The sequence below is a fragment of the Rousettus aegyptiacus genome, unplaced genomic scaffold, assembly GCF_014176215.1.
Source record: "Rousettus aegyptiacus isolate mRouAeg1 unplaced genomic scaffold, mRouAeg1.p scaffold_m13_p_3, whole genome shotgun sequence".
Classification (NCBI taxonomy): domain Eukaryota; kingdom Metazoa; phylum Chordata; class Mammalia; order Chiroptera; family Pteropodidae; genus Rousettus; species Rousettus aegyptiacus.
This window is the reverse complement of record NW_023416306.1, coordinates 122,145,028-122,169,039: the sequence shown is the minus strand read 5'-3', so window position 1 is coordinate 122,169,039 and position 24,012 is coordinate 122,145,028. Positions and strand designations below refer to the sequence as shown.

Genomic DNA, 24,012 nt, shown 5'->3' with positions numbered 1-24,012 from the left:
AGAAAATGACAGCGTGTGACATATGAGGCTAGGTCATAAAAGACATGGTGGATTCTGCCTTGCTTTCTCTTGGATCACTCACTCTGGAAGAAGTCAACTGCCATGTCATGAGAGCATTCAGACAGCCCTGTGGAGAAGTCCAAGTGGCAAAGAACTGATGCCCTCCACCAACAGCCAGCATCAACTTGTCAGCTATATGAAGGAACCTTTAGAAGCAGATCTTGTAGCTCATTAAAGTTTCATGTTGAAGCCCTGGTCTATTGCAATCTTGATGAGGACCTCAAGTCAGAACCATCAGGTTAGCTGCTCCTGAATTTCAGACCCACATAAACTATGAGATAATAAATGTTCATTATTAAGACACTAAATTTGTTACACAGCAATAGATAACTCATACTTAGACATACTCAGTTCCTAACTGACACAGAACCTAAGAGGTCAACTTGACATGACCACATGTGACAGATGGGTGATCCGTAATTTCCAGCCTGCCAAACTCCCGTCCTCAGAGGTGCAGCTTCCTCCTCTTACCATGTCCTCTCGGACTTATGTGAAACACTCAGCACCCTTCCTAGGGATTAGATGCTGATGCTAGCTATAATCAAAGAAGCAAGTCAACTTCATTTTGCTTACGTGATCTCTGCCAGTTTTTTCTCCTTCCAACTTTTCCAGGTGCAAGAGGTCTCAGTTCCATACCATTTTACCGCTAGGTGTTCGTTCACAGTTTAACCATTTATTATGTAGCCAGCCTACTAGTATTCTGAGCCATGAAAAGTAGAGTGCCCATGTGAATTAGCTAGGAGCTGAGACAAGGAGTCGCCTCAGCCAACTAACTGCCTCTGGTAGGCTGTCCTCACTGGCCTCGCTCAGTGGATAGCTACACTTGTCCATTAAAACTGGTTCCCTCGGGACTCCTGGATCGGAGACACTGAGTTGGAAAAGACTCCTCAGGTCTCTACTTGATGTTTCTGTTGCTGCTGTCCTCCCCGAAGCCACAGAAGCTGTGTCCAATCTGAGGAGGTGGAAAATGTGCTACGCGATGCTTGAAAACTCTTCTTACACTGAGATCTTTGAAAGTAAGAACTAGGAATGTGCTGCTGCTCTTTTTCTGATTCTATAATGGACTGTCTCCTCAAAGAAGGAGCTAACTTTTCTAATTGCCATTTGGACAGGAAAGGAAGGTTCGTAGGATAGAAATGGGGGGGGGGGGGAATGATGAGCATGGAACGGGGAGGGGGAGATCAATTAAAATTTTGAACATAAATTAGAGGAAAGGGTTCTCCAGAAAAACAGAACCAATAAGATTGGATTTATTATGAGGAACTGGTTCATACAATCACGGAGGCTGAGAATTCTCATGACCTGTCATCTGCAAGCTGGGAACCCAGGAAATTGCAGTCAAAGTCCAACGGCCTAAGAACCAGGAGTGCAGAAGGTGTAAGTCCCAGTCCAGCTGCAGGAGAATTGCTGTATCTTAGCTCGGGCAGTCAGGCAGAAAGAGCAAATTCAATCTTCCTCCACTTTGTTGTCCTATTTGCACCCTCAACAGATTGGATGATGCCACCTGCATTAGGGAGGGCCATCTGCTTTACCTTGTCCACCAATGCAAATGCTAATTCACACATTCAGAAATAATGTTTAACCAGATATTTGAGCATCCTATGATGCAGTCAAATTGGACATGTAAAATTAACCCTCATGTAAATAAAAGCTTGTTTATGGAGCACATGCCACTCCCAGCCTCACACCCAATGCTCCGGGAACAAGGACCTCTGCACATATAACATGCTTTTCCTTCCTTTTTAAAAGTGTTCCTCTGCACAGAGTGGTTTTTCTCATCTTCACATCTGGCTAAGTCCTACTTTAGGACTCAGTCTAAGAAACCCTCAAGTGCATTAGGAGCCGCTCTGGATGCTTCCACTATACCCCGTGCTCTTACCCACTATGCATGGCTCCTATGACACTCAGTCTTACAACAACACTGATTCCATATGTCTCTCTCTCCCATTACTCCGAGCGCTTCTTAGGACAGGAGCTTTGCCTAAATTGCTTCTGTACTTCCAGCCCCTATCTAGATTCTAGAGCAGTGCCTAGCAAACGAGATACTCTATAAATGTGTGCTGGGCAAATAAATGATTGAATAAATGTATGAATATGTAACATACCCTGTACAGTGGAACACTATCATATCCACTCTTAGACCAACCCCCATTGTATTTTCTTAAGCTGTAAACATTATCCACAAATGATATTGGGGGCTGCTCCCTAGCTCTGTGATTCCCTACTCTTAAAGCTATACTTTGAACCAGCACACTCAGGAGAAAGGATTCCATTTCACTTCACTTTTCTTACTCAAATAAATCCAGATTTGATGACTCTCCAGAGTGGTGAGAAATTCAATCTCAGTCACATTTGGGGGTGTCAAAGTATAATTTTCAAAATGCTAAAAATATAATTTTCATATAAACGTATAAGGAGCATGTGTCAAAAGATTTGCATAACTCATTAATGAGGAAAGGCAGGATGAAAAAGCTGGTTCAAAGGATGACACGAGAAAATGTTAGAGTCAGTGATAGAAGGAAACAGGGAAATAAGATCGCTAAATTCAATACAAAGATTGGTTAGTGCCCTTCACAGCAATGAAACCATCACTCTTGGGGTTACCTTCTTTACCAAATAGAAGCATTTGCATTCTAACCAGGAAAAAATCATTTGGCTCCTTTCAGTTTTCTACAAGCTCACATCTAACTTTATAGGGTCTGGACCTTAATGACCTTAAAGTATATACTCAACAAAGTTACCTTTCTGTATAGAAAGCAAGTGAACTCTACCCTGGAAATAATTCTACCAACACAGAGGTTAAAATGAGAGAGTGTTCAAGTGAAGCTCGGGATATATACATTTAAAACAAATGTGAAATGAGATTGGACTGGATTTGGGCACAATGTGTGTATATAACATGGGAGCAGCCTTGGACAATGTGACCTGGTTAATAAAGGACAATAAGGAGAGATTGTGACAATGATGCCAGTGCCAACATGTACGCAAAAAAGAGAAGAAACGAAAGGCCTGCTGTTTTCAAATAGTGATCTGATGAAAAGACTAACAAATTATATTGGGCAAATAATCAAAGTGTGCCTTGATAAAGTATTATCTAAGGAGTTCGCTGGGAGTTCAGGATGTGTGCCCAGATCCTCCACTTTGGGATGTTCTGCTGGGATAACTGTTTACATAAAAGAAAACTCTAAGTACGAGATAAAATTAAGTTTTACTCCTTCCCCTACACTGTCCCCCCAAACCTGAAAGGCAGGGCCTGCTGCACGGACTCACCAGCTCACATGGACCAGGAGCCAGCAGGAGCTCAGAGGCCCCTGCTGCTTGTCTGTGTGCACCGTACACACAGAAGTGGGAAATGCAAGAGCTCTAAAAACCAAAAATGTGCTGACAAAACTGGACCTGAACTGATGGGACCTGAAATGAACTGAGTGGCTTAAACAACATTTCCTCACAGTTCTGGAGTCTGGGAAGTTCCAAATCAAGATGCTGGCAGACTCGATTCTTGGCAAGGGCCCTCTTCCTGGCTTGCAGACGGCAGACTTCTCACGGTGTCCTCACGGTGGAGAGGGGACACTTTAATGGCTCTTCCTCTTCTTATAAGGACACTAATCCCATCATGGGACTCCATCCTCATGACCCCATATAAACGTATTACCTCCCAAAGACCGCAGCTCCAAATACCACAGGAGCTTCAACGTATGAATTTGGGGGGACATAAACATTCAGTCCATAACAGCATCTGACGCTAAAGTTTTTAAATCTGAGGTTGTGGTCCTTTACCATACCCAGAGATTACCGATGTCAACATTTTGGTATCTAATCTGATTTTTGTAATTTTCCTGTTGTTGGATAAGTTAGAAGATGTTTTCAATTTTCCTCATTTAAAAAAAAAAAGTTCTGCAATGATTATTTCCATATGATAAATTCCTAAAAGCAGAGCCAGAGTAAAAGAGGCATGCTTGTTTTAAGGCCTCTTGAAACATGTTGCCAAATTACTTTCCAGCATCGTTGGCCAGTATTTGAGAAAGGCTATCTCTGCTCAACTCACACTGAGTCTTAACTGCTGCAGCATTATTTTTTATTAATAGGAAACCACCACATGTGCATGATAAAAGTATTCAAATAGTACAGAAGTATACACACCTTTGCTGCCAACTTTCAATTCCTTTCCCCAGAGGGAGGTTAATCATGTTCCATATATTTTTCTTACATCTCTCTTGGCCCTTGCTGCTGCCTCCACTAACACTCTCCAATCCTGTGTCTTCAGAAGCCAGGTAAGGATACTGACTCTCATTATATTTCAAAGCTGGGCTTCCCCTGGCTGTTTAATTCCTGAATTTTGCTAATCTTCACTACTCTAAGGCAGTTAAAAATTCCCTTTCTACTGCCTATTTTCTTATTTTAACAGGATTTGACATTCCCTGGGTATCAATCATGGCTAAGAAACTAGAGAGGAATATTAAAATGTGTAAACCCAATTAGATCTCTGACTACTGATGTGATCTGCTAGATCTTACCCAAACCAAATGGCTAGGGTCATGTTTGAGAGGATACCTGCTGAGAGGCAAGTCTCCTTTGCCTTTAGCAAAGACGTTGCCCTTTAAAGTCTTTACTCGAGACTAGACGTCTTGGGGCTGGGGTACAGGATAGACAAAGATCCTATGTTGGTGCCCTGTGAGTGCCACATGATTGGATAGGGGTGTTCCGAATAGACCAGGACAAGAGTTGTCCACCAATAACAGCCACTGGTTCTGCCTGCCAGCATCCTCACCCTCTGGCAAATCTACCTTTTGGAACTCTCAGCAGGTTATGATGGAGAAAAGAAGAAAACAGACAGCCCTAAGTGGATTCACTGTACTCCTGTTAGGTAGGTCGGATCTGTTTTTTTGTTTTGTTTTGTTTTGTTTTTTGAGTTAGAATATCTGCATTTATTTTTGTACAGGTTAACTGTTCTATAGTTTCAACATTTTTCTCTCAAGAGAACCAAAGAACTCCAAAACTTAGAACTGGATCACTTGGCCCTTTCTATTTTTATCTCCCCCAAGTTCAAAATGCTTGCATCTCTTTAAGGCCAGCATCCTCTTGGATCTGCAGTTAGGCTCAACACATTCAAGCCTCAACACAATCTTCTTTGTGGTTTTAGCCTTCTTCTGGAAAATCAGCTTTGTCTGCCTACCAAACCCTCTCTGCTTCTGATCATAGCGCCTCTTTCCCTGGGATACAAGGAATCCCTTCCCTGCTTACACTGGGTCGCTTTGTGAGGCTGATGCTTTCCACACTTCTTACAGAAAGTCCTTCGGGTTTTAGGCACATTGACCATCTTTGCAGTAGAGCTGTCTACACAATGAACACAGTTAATTCAGCATCCACGTTCCCTGCCTTGCTCTGCTCATGGCTAACAGGAAAGAGGCGGATCTCTTCATTTTAGGTGACACATTCCTCAGTACCCACTTTGAGGTCACTGAGATGAATCTGACCTAGACACTGCCAGAAGAGGACAAACCCTGTGATAGGGTCCCTTTTAAAGCTCTTCCCCTTTAAATCATAGTTGCCATTGTCAAAAGTTATGGTCTGTGATAAGAAATGGGCTCTGTGTAATGGAACAGTTTCTGTAAGTTGTAGCTCTTGTAGAGAAGACCCATCAGGCTGTCCAAATTTCCTGTGATGCTTAAGCAACCAGCTCTAGAAAAGGAAGTAGATGAGTACTGGACAGGAAGGGGTCTTGGGCATGCTCTCTGCTCCCTGTCCCAGCCTCTGATTCCTGGCTTCCTTCTCTGGCCCCTAGGCCCCAGAGTTCTCATGTTGTGCTGTGGTGTTGCCCCAGGCCTTCTATGTCCATCCCCGCCCCCCCCCCAACTCCTGCAGGGAGTGGCTGTCCATGATAGCTCTACTGCTTCCCTCTCCACATCAAAACCCCAGCCTGATAAGGGCCTAATATCCAAAATATATAAAAAACTCATACAACTCAACAATCAAAAAAACAAGCAATCCAATTAAAAAATGAGCAGAGGACCTGAACAAACACTTCTCCCAAAAAGACCTTCAAATGGCCAACAGACATATGAAAAGATGCTCAGCTTCACTAGCTATTACAGAAATGCAAATCAAAACCACAATGAGATACCACCACACTACCTGTTAGAATGGCTACCATCAACAGGACAAGTAATAACAAATGTTGGAGAGGTTGTGGGGGAAAAGGAACCCTCATACTCTGCTGATGGGAATGTGAATTGGTACAATCCCTGTGGAAAACAGTATGGAGAGTCCTTTAAAATCTAAGAATAGAATTAATATATGACCCAGCAATCCCACTTCTGAGTATTCACCCCACAAACCTGAAAACACTTAGCTATATGCGGCATTATTCACGGTGGCCAGGATATGAAAGTAACTCAAGTGTCTTACAATAGATGATTGGATAAAGAAGATGTGACACATATATACAATGGAATACTGCACAGTCACAAGAAAAGATGAAATACTGACATTTGTGACAACATGGATGGATCCTCAGATAATCATGCTAAGTGAAATAAATCAGAAAAAAATGAAAACCGTATGATTTCACTCATACGTGGAATATAAAACCGAAAGAGACAAAGAGACTCATGGACATGGACAGTGGATTAATGGTTACCAAAGGGAAAGTAGGGAGAGGGGAGGAAGATAGGGGGAAAAGGGGTCAAATACTTGGTGATGGAAGGAAATTTAACTTTGCGTGGTGAACTCACAATGCAATAAATATATGACATAATGTTGAATCGTACACTTATAATTTATTTTTTATTAACCAATGTCACTATAACAATTCAAATGAAAAATAAATAAAATTTGGAAACCCTCTTTAAAAAAATAAAAACCCAGACTTGAGACTCTGCCCCACCCTGCCTTCTAGACTTCTCAGGTTCCATTCTTGGCACTTATTTCTGTCTGATCTCTAAGACCATTAACTTCCACTACCCGAGACTCCCTTTCCCATTTACCAAAGATATCAGTAAGACTGTTGGCTTGATGACACTATTTAGACTTGACACACTATTCAGACACGTGAAGTAAGATCGAATCATACTTCTATCTCCTGATTTTCCATAGACTTCATGTGTCTGGCAATACATTTTCAAGTCATGTTTTTTAGGGTTATATATGTCATACAATTGAAAATTGACTGTGCAAAGTAAGATTTAATGCTAATAAACTGATTTTTTAAAGTGTTTTCAATTTCATCCTTAATTTGTAGCCAAATTCTCATGTGACAACAATTTCTTATGTATCTTAATATAATTACTTCTAGGCCTCATGCTTACAAGTTCAGACTAATTTGCATCATCAAATGATACGGTATTTTAATGGACACCCAAAGAGCTATCTTTAGATTTAAGTATAAGTGTTTCTATTTTGTGAAAGTCTGTAATAAAATATGACATAAGGTCTAGCATATAACCACATCTCTTGGAAAAACTTTGTAGATTTTTTTCCTTATAAATTATTTTGTATCCTAGTGCTATAATTCCAGTCAAAATTGTCTTATTGTATGAGAAACATCTACACTGAACAAGTATATTATTAGATATATCAGTATTTAGGTTGAGGCTTTTCTTCGGTCAAACAACTTGCAGATTGCAGCCAGAGGGTGTTTCCTGGCTGTCATGCCCTTTACCCCTCTTAATTAAGAACAAGGAATGAAAAATTTGGAAAAAGGGTGTTGACACTGGAATGTGGACCCAAATGAAGGGCCTAGAAATATGGACAGAGTCTGCCTTGAAAGAAACTAAAAATCACTGACTAGAGAGCCAGGAAAGAGAAGGTAAATACACTGTTGATGCTGCCTCCAGGGGCAGAGGTGGGCTCTGACCACTTGGACATTCCAACCCAGATCCTGGCCATCCTACAGAGATTCCAACGGGCCCTCCTGCAGCCCCCCTTCCTGTGACCATTTCTGCAGGGAGGGCCTTGATGTGCTGTCCCCACTGAGGCCCAGTTCACAATGCTGCTCCCCACACAAATGCTTAGCTGAAGACACGTTCCACTCTATGAGAAGCCAGCAGAGATATCTGTCCCTTCTTAAAAGCCCTAGGGGCCACCATTCTTGCCCTCAACTCAATATAGACATTCCCCATCCTGGCTGGAGCTGGCCCCCTGGGCTGTTCTATAGTGCTGTTTAAATGAAGCAAATAAACAAGTTGCTTTTAGGGCTAAAGAGCACATGGGGCTCACCAGGAGGCCCCGGCAGCTCCTGATGGAATCAGCATGGGCCATAATATAGACTCATTAGTTTTAATTCCCGATCTGGTACCCACTGTGAGACTTTAGGCAAGTAGCTTGACCTCTCTGAGGCCCCCCATTTCTCTACCTATAAAATGCAGATAATACCTTATGGGAGGAAATGCGGTAGGCATACGAGTGACACACAAAAGAAAGTCTTATTAAAACACCCAGCACAGTCATCGGTCTGGCAATATGTTGATGCTAGCCTTGAACAGTGTGTATTACTTTCCAAAAATAAGAAGGCTGCTAAGAATATTTTATGAGAATTCATCTTTCTACTTGTATAATTTTCATAAAAACTCTGGAAGTGTTAGCATGTAAACAATGCCAGATACTCATTTTCTTTATAAATATCTATAATTGAAATCAGCTTTACAAAACAGAATAAACCCAAGTAAATTATATGCACGTGATTAATTACAAAATTTTTGTCTCGTTAACAAAAGCTTATGTAAATCTGAATTAGGAATGTGAAGAGCATCCTTGAACTTTTTGATCCATGTCTTCATGCTTAATTGTGAATATCTTAACCATGCAGCTAGTCCCACTCCCTGAAGTAAATCCAACTCAAGAGAGGGGATGCCCAAGCTTAAAGTGTGGTGGAGGAGTGCTCAAAGTCATTGGAAACCAAAGAAATAAAAATTAAAACTACTAGAATGGCTAAAATTAAGAGGATTGAAGATACTGAACGCTGATGAGGATGTGAAGCAACTGGAACTCTCGTACATTGCTGATGGGAGCATCAATTACACAACTTTGGAAAGGTTAGTGTCTTATACAGTTGAACTTGCACCTACCACACTTCTGCACCTAGGTGTTTATTTGAGAGAAATTAAAATGTATGTCCACAACAAGACTTGTACAAGAATATCCATAGCAGCTTTATTCGAAATGGTCAAAAATAGAACAAAACTCAAATTTCCACTCCTAGGAAAATGGATGAATGAACTGTGGTATATATATATAAGATGGAATACTACTCAGCAATAAAAAGGAAGAAAGTACTGATGCACGATGGATGAATTTCATAGACATTATCCTGAGAGAAGGAAGCCAGCCTCAAAAGAGTAGATATTATATAAATTTATTTATTTGAATTTCTACAAAAGACAATACTATCTATAGTTGAAAAATCAGAAAAGTCGTTGGTTTTGGGAGTATTGATTAAGAAGGGACATGAGGAAACTTTCTGGAATGAAGGAAATGTTCCATGCTTTATTTAATAGGAGCGTGCATATGTGTGTGTGTGTGTGTGTGCACGCGCATGTGTGTGTGTGTGTGTGGTGGTTGTCAAACTACATCAGATTATGCACTTACAATTAGTGCATTTCACTCTGTAGGAATTTTACTTTAGAAAATAATTGAAAAAAATGCTGAAGTCTAGTTAGTAGGCTTGCTTTTCTCAGTGGCAAGAATTAGAAATTCTGAAATTACTTTCTATGTTTCCTAGGCTTGATTGATTGAGTAAATATATTAATAGAAATGAGAGCCTGGTTTCTTACTGTCAGAGAAAATAGAAATATGGAAAAGGGGGAAGATGAGAATTTCTTCTAAGGTTATGGATTGGAATTGAAGGTATTAGTATGAACTCATGCTTTTAATAGATATAGATAGATAGATAGATAGATAGATAGATAGATACAGACAGACAGACAGACAGACAGACAGATATTTCTAGCCCTGTCCACTGAGATCACCTAGAAGCAATAACACCCCTATAGCAATGAGCGCATCTAGCACTTAAATCTTGGTTTCTAAATATCATTCTCCACTAAAACGAATCAGAGCTCTCTGAAGAAACATCTTGTATTCCAGGACTAGGGCATGAAAAGCACAAGATGAACCTGGAACATTTCGTTGCATCAGAAACTAAGGAGATACTTAATCAGTAGTTTGGAAAATACCAAAGGATGCAGGATCAGCTTGATGCAACTTCTACTGGTCAAATCTGGGACAAATTGAGCATAAGTGATAATGATGTATTATGTTACACTGAATAAAATAAGAATCCATGAGATCACACTGTTATACATACACACACACACACACACACACACATAAATCAGGGAAAAGATAAAGATCTTCCTTATGGAAAAATGCTAACTTATAAATACAGAAGGAATAATGGAATTAGATATTCATCAATGGACACTAGAACTAGTTTGATAAAGGTGAAAGTCCGATGAGGAACAGAATATTTACATAGTCTAAAAGTATTTCCCTATACATTACTTATAACAAAAAGAAAAACGGTAACTTTATGGTGGAGATATTTGGCAGACACCACCTACTCCAGTTATTATTCCAGTAAGTCTAATTCATAGTCTAATTCAGAGGTTGCAAACGCATATGCCAGAAGGGGCCAGGCAAGTGTCATAAATGAGTAAGGCAGGACCTAGGGATAATAAAATAGGAAAAGGTGGGGACTGGGGCAGACCACCGACCTCCTGCCCCTCAGCGCCAATCAGTTGCTTCTCTGTTGCAGTTAAAATCCATATCGTATCTTCCAATTCTTTAAGAGAAGCCAGAAATCCAGATTTAACATATGAAAATTCCCAGTTTAAATGCCAGCTCAATTTTTAAAAAACAAAAAACATTGTGCAGGCCAGATGTAACACAGGCCCTCAGGCCACAGTGTTACATCTCTCTGCTCTACCCCTCGCTCCTGCACCTCCACGCTGAGCCGCAGGCCCCGCTCTGACAAGCATTCCGGGCGCCGGGATCGCACTCAGCACAGGCGATGTAGGACCCCGCCCAAGCCAGCTCTGGGCTGGACACTGAGCATCTCCACCCCAGTTTGATGGGATGGTTAAATAGCCTGCTTTGCACCAGAGACAGAGTGGGAAATTAGCTTCTGAATTTTAACATTACTTCATTACAGGGATGGCCAGCTTCAGGAACTGGCGGATTTCACAACGGTCTCCTCTCAGCGAAGCCCCTGTGCAGCACGTTATCCTGAGGGTACTGCGCACGGGCATCACCCTGGCTTCTAACATGAGGGGGGTCGAGGTCCACCTTTTGGACTCCAGAGGAGAGTGGAGCATGCCCTCCACACTCAGTACACACGTAGAGGGTCCCGCAATTGTCACCTTTGTTGAGAGAATCCTTCAAAGCTAGCATGCTGTTTAAAATAAACTAAACAGTGTATCTTCAAGAGCAGCATCTTTTTAAAAGAGCTATTAATATGCAATACTGGTACAGTGATTCACAATTTTCGCAGTGTTTCCTGTCCTCTTCTTACCCAATCTTAAAACAACACCTTGTGGAAGATGTTATGATATTCCTCACTTTGCAGGTGAGAAAGCTGAGATCAGCGGTTCCAGGGCTTGCCAGGGCTTCACAAAATAAGTGCTTCTGTTTAGGTGGCTAAAAAAAGCCTTCTCTGTCCATCTTCAGATGGTTGATCAAATAACTCATACAGGGAGGCTTCGCTCAGGTCTGTGTAATAATCTATGTAGGAGAAAAGAGAGAAACGTTTTTTTTTCGAACCTCAGGAAAAAGGCAGAAATAAACTCCACAAAATCATAGGCAGAAGCTGAGACAGACGGACAGAACCCTGAGTTATGCGGTCCTAAGGAAAAGCCAGGCAGGATAGTGCCTGGTTGGAAAAAAAGGTCATTGAATTTGTTTGTATATTTATTCTGAATCATTTTCCCACTACACACACACTTGCGCGCGCACACACACGCACACACACATCTTTGGTAAAATCTCCACTGTTTTGTATAATGGAGTTTTGTGGGGGTTTTTTTGTTTTTTTTTTGTTTTTTTGTTTTTTTGTTTTTTTTTACGAAGAGGAATCTTTTTATAGAGGTGGAATATCGTGAGGCTAATTTTATCAAAAAACACTGGCTTTGCAGGGACGTGAGTCTCTGTCGCCACCTAGTGGCCATTTCTAAATGGGAAACACCAGAGAAGGCTCGCGTAGGTGTTCGGCGCCCCCAACCTCTTTTCACCAATGACATACATGTGATAGGCCAACTAACAATTAAGTGACATTTCCGATTAGAAACACGTTGCATTTAAAAGATCTTGAAAAAATGCTTATGGTATTTGAAGTGAAGCATCACAAACTGAACAGGAGCTTTCACCCGATCTGTGTGTCGTGCTCCTCTGCTGCTCTCCAATATTATTTTCACATTTTCTCTTAACCACAGTGCTACTTTGTCAACTTAAATTGCAAATCCAGTGTATGGACCATTTGAGTTGACCATACTCTATGTCCAAACCTGACTTACTACCACCTGTGGACCCAGAGAGGGTGTCTATACAGAAGATTTCAGGTGAAACTGCGTAGCTCGGGTCAAGAAGGACGAGTATAGCTTCCTTGCTGGGCTTCCCGCTATGAACTCTTTCTAATTCAATCTACCATATTGTCACTTCAGCCTGATTTCTCTTCATTCCCGACTCAGAAGCTTTTAAATTCCCTCCTTCGTCCATATAGCTCATCCCTAGAGTCTGTATTGCTCTGTGGTCAGAGAGACAGATGGGGTGAGATCTAGTCTAGGTCTCAAGGAGCTCATCAGGAAGAAGACGACCAGCAGACCCATAAGAATGGAGAGAGCTGCCTGAGGCAGGGATAAGGGGTGCTCTGGCAGCCCAGAAAGGGCATGAGCAATTCTGCTGGGCAGTGGGGAGAAATGGCCAGAGAATGTTTCTAAGAGGAAGTGACACTCACATTGGACCCTGAAAGATGAGTAGGAAGTATATCAGCTGGAGGTGGGGGAAGGCGAGGCAGAGAGCATCCAGGCAGAGGAGCTGCAGGTGGAAAGGCACAGAGGTGAGGAAGAATATAGGGGTCAGGGACAGCGGTTCTTCTGCGTGGAGGGAGAGGGGGTACATGGCTAGTGTGACAATGACCCAGATTCTGACCGCTTCACTGGATGTGATAGCCATTTGTTCACCCCATGTGGATTTGTCATCCCTAAAGTTTCCTGAGGCAATAAGAACTAATAATAAGGTTTCAAATGAATGAAATCCCAGGCAGCCACTTCTGTCATCTCACGCGCTGCTGCACTGATATGGCTGTGGTTGTCTGGGACCCAGCAGTCATTGTGAATCGGGCTCTGGGAGCAAGGCCCGTATTCACAGGTCACAGTGTGGGCTGAACTGGCATACCTTGTAGGACTGAGGCGTTGATTGCCCGAGCTGCAGGAGTGTTGGCAGCTGATGGCTCAGACGAGTTTTCCCAAGACTTGCTCTCACTTAAGAGAGCTGCCTCATCCAGTCACGACCCTTTCCCACAGATAACCCGCATCCGGTGATGAATGCAGGGAACGAAGCCAGGGCCACTTACTCGGTACAGAACAAATCTAAGAAACCATTCCAGCTCCAGGGCCCCCGATTGAACTGAGACCTTTGTCACATCTGCATCACAATTCAGCTCCCTCACCCCAGTCCTTTTTCTTTCAGTCCACCACTGATGTCAATCACAAGAACACTGCCCAATAAAGCTCCCTACACACAAATCTCTATCTGAGAGTCTGCTTTCCAGAGAACCTGACTAGCAACAGATAGCCTATGGAGCCTGGGTCCCATTCAGATAAGACCAGATGGCATAACATAGTTTAAGAAAGACAGTGTCAGTCAGAAGGAAGTTGGTCAGCCCTGGAAGCTCTGTGGAAGAAGTCACCAGTAGTGCTCACCGAAGCCCTGTGCTGGGAGAAGGAGCCTTGTCAGGGACTTACAAGCCTTGTTCCACCTAGCAGTACTCTTCCCTCCTGGGGAGATGATGTGCGTGGCTGTTGGAATATGGGGCCACTAGATGATACTCACCTGTAACTCCTCTCTCTCCTTGCTCATGCTCATCAAGAGACATTTTGATTCTCATTTGCCTTTGCACCTCATCTGCAAAGAAAGAGTGCCTGAATGGGCAGTCCATCTGGTGGTTATAATTTCTTATTTTTGATCAGCACATTGACATTCAGGCTTGGAGTCGGCCTCCTGGAAACTCTGTTAGCCTGCATGGACTGATCGGTGCGGAGACATTGAGGAAGACATATGCCCAAGCCCACAAGGCAGAATCCAAAACTTGGATGATGGCCAATTCACCATGGCGATGCCCTTCTGGGGGCCTCTTGGTGGACAGTCCACTGCTTCTTATAATATCTCAGCCTTGACTTTCAAATATCTATAGACTTAATTCAGAGGGAACCGAGAAACAGCTCTGCTTCTCCCAATGGCACCCCTTCTCAATCCAAACTCTCTAGGAAACAGACTTCTTTTGCCCCAGAGGTCAGGGTAGATGACTGTTTGGGAAGTTGAAAGAGCTTTTTCAGAAGCAAAGGAAACTAAAAAAATTGAAAACCATGCCCTGCTCCCCATGGAGTGAACCATGACCAAGGCCCTAATGTGAGGGGATATTGTGGATATATTTAAAAGCAAGAATTTTCATAAATAATCTCTTTGAAATAAAGGAGATGGTTTTGTGGGTAACTGCTTTCTGATTTCACTTTAAAACTTCAAACAGCAAAGCGATTAATAGTATTAGTTCACAACCAATCAAAATGTTTGCCCAGCCTCCTTAGTGCCATTAAGGAACATCCACTCAACCTCTAGTCCCTGAGAGCAGGAGGCCAGGCTGTCACCTTCCAGATCCCATCTTTGAAAAATAGAATTTTAGGACCTTGCTCTGCTCTCTCTCTCTGCTCTACATTTATATCCTCCCCAACCCCACTCCTCAAGCTCTATATCCTTGCTCCCTTTCTGAACTGTGGGTTCCCAGAGGTTGCCAGGAGAAGAACATGCGTGGCCTCTGTCATTTGGTCAGTCGAGGTGACTTCCTTCAGAACAGGCCTATGTATCAGCCAGACCTGATGGCATTAACTTAGAGGTGCCAGCAAGGCCTGTCTCAGAGTGGCACTGCTGAAAGAGAGCTCCAAATATCTGCCCAAGCCCCTCTCTTGCTCCTTAGGAAAAGGAGGCTTGGGGAAGTGACGTGAACAGAGCCCAGATCTGATTCTTAGTCCAGTGCCCCTTCCACCCGGACATTTGCCATGCTTCTTTCACTCCTGCAGTGGTCAATCACATATTTAGTCAACTACTTAGTTGACAGATGTTCGCTAAGCCCTTACCATGGGTAAGCACAGAGCTGGGGTCACTAAAAAGAGCAGGAACAAATGTTGGTGCTGAGGAGGGTGGAGCCACAGACAGGCCCATGCAGGAAGACATGACGACAAGCCCTGGAGAAGCACCCAGTGTATGCAGGAGGCCTTAGCTCCAAGATGACGAGAGGACTTGGAAAGGCTGGATGAAAGCGCCAGGGGCAAATGTCCCCACCTCACAACTTGGCCAAGAGCTGGCATTCCACAGCCCCTAAGGGCAGAGGGCTGGCACTGCCAGCCAGGACCAGCTACACAATCTGTGGGACCCAGTGCAAAATTAAAATGTAAGACTCTTTATCCAAAAAATATTATGAACTTGAAGACAGTGACAGCAGAGCACTAAACCATGTTTGCGCTCTTCAAAGTGCAGGGCCCATACGACTACACAGGCCGTATGTCCATGGTGCCAGCCCTGCTGCTACTCAGCTTTACCGTTTCATTCACAAAGCCAGAGACCGCCAGACCTCCCACCACCTAATCCAGACCCCTCCTGAGCAGACAAGGAAGCCAAGGCCCAAAGAGATGAAATGACTTGTCCACAGTCTCACAGGTGGTTGGGGGCCGCCAAGTCCCCTTAGAAAACAGCTATGCCCAGCTTTTGCCAATCAGGATTGTTGTAGATTTGCCTATTTGCTCTCTGCTTGTTTACTCTCTACTGTAAAGCTGGCTATATGCAAGATAAAAAGAAAAACTATGCCTCCTTTAAACATAAAACAAGGCCCAGAACACCTGAAGGCAGAGCCCTGTGTCTCCCCAGACTCTCCAGCCACCACTGCCGACTTCTCTCTTTAGGGAAACAGCCCAGGTCCACCCGGGAAGGCCCTCAGGCATCCAGCTGCCCATGCATGGCACTCGGCACTACAGTGTGTAAATGGCAACGTTCTAGGGTCTCCCAACTATTTCTGAGGAGGGCGAGGGGGTGAAGAGCCACAAACGAAGTCATGTCACTGTTGGAAGGACCTTGGAAATGAGCAGAGTGACCCTCCCATTTTACAGACAAGGGACGCGAGGCCCCGAAGAAAGGATGTATAGAGCTGAAAAAAGAACCAAGGTCTCCTGAGAGCTCCCCAAATGCCAGTGTCAGTTCAGAAACTGTATGTGACCATATTCCTGGCAGTTCTTCCTTCTCCACACCATGGGAAGGTGGGCAGAGAAGAAAGAAAAGAAGGTGTGATGGAAGGAGCTTCTGAGCCAGATGGACCCATCCAATTCTGCACCTTACCAGCTGTGCAAACTGCTGTATCGTGGAAACCTCTGAGCCTTCGTTTCCCCATCTATACAACGAGGATAGTAATATCTACAACAAGAGTCAGATTAAATGAGGCGAGCTGCCTAAGATGCTCAGGAGAGCCGCGCCATTATAGCAGGTGCTCAACAAGTATGTCCTGCCCACCTTCCCTCCATTTCTTCCTGTGTCAAGAGTTCCAGCTGGGGCAGCACTCAGGTTCGGCTCCCTCTCATGTGTGGTGTTAGGTGAAGCAGCTAAGCATCTAGTTTATTTCCCAATATACATGGGACTGAAGAGCTTTATGAGAAAAGACTTTTACCATGTACACAATTGGGGTTTCAACTCACTGGGCACACTAGGGATCAGTGGAAAGAGAAGAGGAGAAGCGGGGGATCCTCATTCTGCAGTAGAGACTTGAGATCATTTCAGACACCCCCAGAATGCCCAAAAGTCCTTGAGGGAAGAGGGAAGCTTGAAAGAATTGCTAAGACCCTGTGGGCTAACTAGGGGTAAGGCTAATAAGGTAGTAAAATCCAGCAGTTCCCATTAATGGGGTCTCATAGGTCTCTCAGGCTGCTGATGCCTATAATTGTCCCCCCCTACACACTGTCACGAGGAAGCCTGTAGGGGCCCCTAATAGTGGGGGGCTCAGATGAGAGGCAGTTGGCCACACTGTCACCAAAGCTGCCCCTCCTGGCTCTGACACCTGGCCGTCCTCCCCGAATGTGGCCGAAGCCTCTCCACCCCTGCTCTCTCACCTGCTCACGGTGCCTTTCAATGACAAGGCACATCTGTTGGCAGTTACCGAGCACAGGACTCCCCCTCAGGTCAGCCAGGATGCCCCACAGAGCAGCTTCCAACTGGCTGCTCCTCAGGTGCCTTTCCTCAGAACTCTCACCCGCCTGCCCCTCACCCAGCCATTCCCAGCCCTGCCCCAGGCTCCCACTTCGTCAGTATACTTACGGATGACATTTTCTGTAATGACGACAAAGAGGACTGTACCTTGAGGGGCTGCATAACCACATAGATCCCTAATGGTGGGCTTTCAGGACCTTGTTGACCCTTTAGGAGACCAGGGAATGTTCCTTCTTCAGCGATTGCTAGAACCTCAGTAGGAATGAAGCTGGCTTGCATCAGAGTGGCAGAGAAGTTCAGAGAGGGACGTGATGCCAGACACACTTACCTTTGCTTTCCGGTTCTGGTACTTACTTGTTTGGTCTCCTAGGCAGGTGACTGTACCTCCTTAAGCCTCAGTTTCTTCATCTGTAAAACGGTTAGACCAGCGATCACTTCTGTGAAGAAGTAAATGAAAGGATGTGAGCAGAGAACTCAGTGCCTTGCCTGGTGCACAACCAGCCCCCGGTGGACATGTTAAGTGGCTGCTCCAGGTAATTCCCAGTGTTCTCCTGTCCACTCCCTCGATGCAACTGACCTGGAAATTCGCAGTGCTTCTTCATCTAACTCCTCCATTCTTGGTTACTTTTTAAAGCTTTTTAATCACATGACTTCGGAAATCCTCAGTGTCTCCCCACTGCCCAATGCGGACATCCATGCTTCTTTAGCACGCTATTGAAGCCCCGTGACCCTATTCCCTTTCCAAGTCATCTTCCCGTGCCCTCCTCTATGTGCATCTCATCCCCTCCTGTCCTCGCTCCTGCCAACCCTGAGCTTAAAAGCCCCTTTGTACCCCGAGCTGCCTCTCTTCTTTCAGTGACTCTCCTCCAGGAAGCTCTTGCCTTCACCTATCCACGAGAACCTCGTGAACTTTTGTGGTCCTCCAGCACTAGCCCAGATGTCTCTCCCACAGCAGGCCTCTCACAGGCCTGTGACCGCAGACACTGGGCCCCTTAGAATGAGGAAAGTTGAGCGGGTCATCTTCTGCACACTCCCCAGTGCCTGATAGTGTTGGGTGAGTGTTGCTGGAGTAGTGAAATGGAAAAACTAGGTAACCGTCTAATCATTCCATGTGCGTGCAAGTCTCCGCCCCTTACATTGCAGTCCCAGAATTTTAGAAAAACAGAAAAAGAATGAGCGAGACCCAGACACACACATTCCTGTGCTTAGACTGCCATTTCGGGAGTAACCAGAAGCAGGTGGTGCCCCTTCCCGCCCCCTGCACCACCCACCCCACCCAGCATATGCACACTGTAGAGCCTTCACTGGGTTCTGTGCATTCCGCTACCTTTGCAGTTTTTCTGGTGGCTTATGGGGTCACAGGGAGCGGTCACGGCACACAACTCACAGCACTTCCCTGGGAAAATCCGCCCTTGCAGACCCCACCACCTGCAGACCTGCCCTTTGCTTCCTCACTTCCCCAGGCACTCGTGGAGCTCCCACAGAGCTCCCCACCCTTCCTTGTCCTAAGCAACCCTCCTCCCCAGAAGCTTCTGCCTTGGAACTTGTGTATTCAAACTTTCACTCTCTCTACAACGCCAAGGATTCTGACCACAGACACACCCATTGGAGTCCAGCAGAGGATGTAGGGAATGTTTAAAACCATGCACAGAAAGGAGGAGCACTGAGTTCTGGAGAGTGGGTGCTTCTGGGGAAAGAGGATGATGGGTGGGAGTTGACTTAGCCACACTTTTATTTCTCTAAAGTGGGATTTCTCTTTATTTCTCTAAGGCAGGGGATTCTAAAGCCAATGTGGCAAACAGGAAGGCACTCCATATTTGGCTATGTGTGTGTATTTGGGTATTTTATTTTAAAAAATAAATAAATAAATAAATCAAAAGCACTTGGGGAGATAAGTACAAGATGCTTCTGAAACATAAGCCAGCAGCAGATCTCCTCTGGGTCCTCTGTTCATTCTTAGGGGTGGGATCAGCCCTCTGGAAGACCTCCCTCCACTGCTCTTTCCTTCTTCCTTCCAACCTGCAGCTTATGTGTGCTCTTTGCTTCCTGGAGCCCAAATATCCTTTCTGCTAAGACCACACCTGGCCCAATCAGGCCCCGTCTTCCTCCCAATTCCACACACACTTACTTGGTTTCTTCATAGTGGCCCTCAGGCTGCTTACTGCTGCCAAAGCACAGAGCCCCTAGTGAAGATAACTGAAAAAGGAACACCTACAGAAACCACAAACATTCCTTCAAATTTCATAGGACGAATCATCCCTTAGGCTCCCTGGAATAAAACATGGGCCAACGGAAATTTCACTTGCACTTCTGGTTTCTGAATCCTGCCTTGCTGGCCTTTATTCTTCCTGGCTGGTGCACCTGGATCACAGCCACACCTGGGAAAGTGGGACAGGAGGGACGAGGAGGAGCCATGGTGGGCACCAGCTCTGCAAAGGCCAATCAGGCCCACTTCCCATGGGGACCCTTGCTATCTGTCTCGTTATGAAGGAAGACCCTCCCGAGGGCAGGTTGCAAACCAGGCGTGGGCTTTAGCTTTCTTCTCAGGGCCCTACTCTTTTGGATCCCCTCTTCTGATTCATCTTCCTCTCCTTCTGTTTATAAATTAAGATGATAATCCTCCATTTTGCTGGCATCAAAAGGAACTGTAGCCACATAATAGCAAAAAGGGCTTTTTTTTCCTTTAATAATTAAAAATAAAAATAAAAACTTTTCAATGAAGAATAATTGACCCTGAGAAAAATAAATAAATCACATGTGTTCAGGTCAGTGAGTTTTTACAAAGTGAACACACTGTGAAACCAGCTAACAGGTCAAGAAACAACATGACCAGACATAGGATCCTGCCCACGACCTCTCCTAGGCACTGTCCTCCTGCCCGAGGGTGAACACTATCCTGACTTCTAAGAGCACAGATGGGCTGTGTCTGTTTTCATACTTTGCTGACATGGAATCACACAGGACAAACTCTTTTGTACCTGGTTCCTTTTGCCCAGCATTACACTCGTGAGTTTCACTCATACTATTTCTCGCAGTTGTGGTTCTTTCTTCTCACTGTTATATAACGTTCCATTGAGAGACTAGGATATATTTGTCCACCCTCTCGCTAATGGGCATTTGAGTAGTCTTAGTTTGGGCTGTTACAAATAGTGGTGTTACATAAGGGGGGCTTTCGTAGTAGTAGTAGTATTGTGGTAAAAAAAAAAACACATAACATACATTTATGCTCTTAACGATTTCTAAGTGTACAGTATTGGTAAACGTGTGCACATTGCTGTACCACAGATCTCTAGAACTTTTTATCTTGTGTGACTGAAATTCTATACTCAAAAAAATGACACCCCATTTTCCCCTTCTCCTAGCTCCTGGCGACCACCATTCTACCTCTGTTTTTCTAAGAGTCTGATGACTTTAGATACCTCATCTAAGTGGAATCAGGCAGTATGTGTTCTTCTGTGGCCAGTTTATTTCTCTACATATGTCATCCACACTGTAAGCATATGACAACATTTCCTTCTTAAGACTGAATAATATTCCATTGTGCGTATATAACACATTTTCTTTATCCATTCAACTGTCGATGGACATTTAGGTCGGTCCACTTCTTGGCTATGGTGAATAGCGCTGCAATGAACATGGGAGCGCTAATATCTCTTTGCGATTCTGCGGATATATACACAGAGGTGGGATTGCTGCATCATATGATAGCTTTATTTTTAGTTTTTTGAGGAATCTTCATTCTGTTTTCTATAGTAGTTGCACCATTTCACAATCCCACTAACAGTGCACATAGGTTCCAATTTCTCCGCATTCTCACCAATACTTTTCGTTTTATGGTTTGTTTGTTTGATTTTGCTGGTGGCATCCTAACGGATGTGAGGTGACATCTCATTGTGGTTTTGACTTGTGTTCCCCTGATATTTAGTGATGTTGAGCATCTTTTCATGTGCTCCTTGGCAATTTGTATGTCTATTTTGGGTGTTGTTGTTGTTTTTGTTAATTTGGAGGAGTTCCTTATATATTTTGGTTATTAACCCCTGATCAGGTATACGGTTCACAAGTATTTCCTCCCATTTCCTAGGTTGCTTTTCACTGTATTAATTGTAGCCTTTGTTTTGCATAAGTTTTTAAGTTTGATATAGTCTCATTTGTCTATTTTTGCTTTAGTTACTTATGTTTTTGGTGTCATGTCCAAAAAACCATTGACAATTCCAATCTCATGAAGCTTACTTCCTGTTTTATTCTAGGGGTTTATAGTTTCAGGTCTTACATTTAGGTCTTTAATCTAATTTTAGTTACTTTTTGTATATGGTATAAAACAGAGGTCTATCTTTATTCTTTCGCATGTGGATATCCAGTTTCCCAAAATCATTTGTTGAAGACACCATCCTTTCACCATTATGTAGTCTTGGCACCCTTATCAAAGATCATTTGACCACATCTGTGAAGGTTTATTTCTGGGTTCTCTATTCTGTTCCCGCTTCTGCCAGTATCAGACTGTTTTGGTTTCTGTAGCTTTGTAATATGTTTTAAAATCAGGAAGTGTGAGGCCTTCGGCTTTGTTCTTTCTTAAGATTGATTGTTTTGGCTATTTGGAATCCTCTGAGATTCATATGAAATTTAGGATTCTTTTCTGTTTCTACAGAAAAAAATGTCATTGTAATTTTGATAGGAATTTTACTGAATCTGTAGATTGCTTTGAATAAGTATGGACATCTTAATACTATCAAGTCTTCCAATCCCTGAACACAGGATGTCTTTCCTTTTATTTGTCTTCTTTTAATTAAGTTCTCGTCTCCTTTAATTTCTTTCAGCTATGTTTTGCAGCTTTCAATATATAAGCCTTTACTTTCCTTGGTTTGTTTACTCCTAAATATTTTATTCTTTTTGAGATAAATAGGGTTGTTTTTTAAATTTCCCTTCAAATTGTTCATTGTTACTGTATAGAAATGCAACTGATTTTTGAGTGTCGATTTTGTATCCTACAACTTTGCTGAATTCATTTATTAGTTCTAACAGTCCTTTTGTGTAAAATCTTTGGGGTTTGCTTCACATAAATTCATGTCATCTGTGAACAGAGATCACTTTACTTCTTCCTTTCCAATTTGGATGCATTTTATTTCTTTTTCTTGCCTAATTGCTCTAGCTAGGACTAGGAACGGCTTTTTAAGGCTCTACCTGTGCCCCTACAAGGCTGTCTTCCTCCCTTCCCCAAATTCCTAATATGCTAAACTTACTCTTTTGGATTGATTTACCCAAGGGCACAGCTAATATTTGATTAAGGCAGACATTAGACTTAGACCTATCTGATCACAGAACTTAGAATCTCTTCTCACTTTGTCTCTTGAGCTATGAGAGCTATCATTATTAAAGTGACATTATTAAATTGAACAGGTGACACCCATCAACATCCCAACATAGATTACTTTAGAAGAGGGAGTTCCAAGATTGGGTCAGAATTGATGTGATTAGAGAAGCAGAGTAAGAGCTAGAATTGGGGCGAGGAGAGAAAGGGGCCTCTTGGGAGCAAAAAAAAAAAAAAAAAAAAAAAAAGGCAGTGGAGACCCCTAGCTAAGGTACAGAGTAGAGGCAATATAGAGCTGTGTAAACTCTGATTGAGGCAGCTACCTGCTTCCCAAACTCCCTGTCTCTGGGGTATCGCAGCGTGACTTTTGTTATATTCTAGTACCATCTGCAGTATTATTGACTGTTTTTCTAAAAATAAATATACTTTCAAAGGAAACTTTATATCTCTACTCTAAGTCCCTACTAGAATCATTTGCCATAAATAGAATGTAACTAGAAAATAAATTAATGAAAACAACAGCATGTTGTTAAATTATAACTAAATAATTGTCTCCCAAAGAATGCCAGCCTGGGGCCTATTTTCTCTGTTAAAGAGAGAGATTAGCATGAATTAAGGAGGTACAGAAAACATTACCACCACACTAAAAAATTTCTCCTTGATACAATTAGAAGGTTAGGAAACAATTAAAAAGGGAATAAATTTCTCATCTTGTGAGTCAATGTGATTTTATGTTGGGTTGATGTACCATCTAAAATTACCACCCACACTTCCAGTGAGACATGTCCTTAAGTAAAGAGCATGAGGTTTTGTTTCATTTTTGTGATAGTAGCCCAAAACTCCACCCAGAGAAGCTAAGACACAAGGGGGTTATGACTGGGAACGGCATCTGGAGCATTTCTAGGCAGGTAGCCACATGGAGGGCCATTAGGGGTAACAGGGAGTAGAGCCTAAGCAATGCCAACATCTCCCTTCCTCGTGATTAGTCTTCCTAAGAGGATCTGTGGGGAAAGCAAGAGCCGTTTAAAGTTTAAAGACAAGAAAGAGAGCTAGCGGGTTCTGCTAAGAATTCTTGGCTTTGGTTCTCTTTTCACTCTTCCTTCTTCCTCCCCTCCTCCCCCTTGCTTCTTGTCTCCTGCTTCCTCTTCCTCCTTCTCTCTTTCTCTCTCTTCATTCTCCTCTCTTCTGGTTAGAGC

At 43.4% G+C, this 24,012-nt stretch overlaps 1 long non-coding RNA gene and 1 pseudogene across 2 annotated transcripts in view; both read right to left on the bottom strand.

The window, feature by feature from the left end:
- Window positions 1-272: 272 nt before the first annotated feature.
- Window positions 273-5,838, bottom strand: LOC107519742 (annotated as a pseudogene).
- A 3,090-nt stretch (window positions 5,839-8,928) lies between these two features.
- LOC107519734 overlaps window positions 8,929-24,012 on the bottom strand; it is a 53,614-nt gene continuing 38,530 nt past the window's right edge. For both annotated transcript variants that reach the window (XR_001599156.2, XR_001599158.2), the window contains exons 2-4: window positions 17,866-17,948; window positions 14,101-14,172; window positions 8,929-11,775 (exon numbers count right to left, since the gene is read on the bottom strand). This is a non-coding gene — a long non-coding RNA (uncharacterized LOC107519734). The remainder of the gene's footprint in view (window positions 11,776-14,100; window positions 14,173-17,865; window positions 17,949-24,012) is intronic.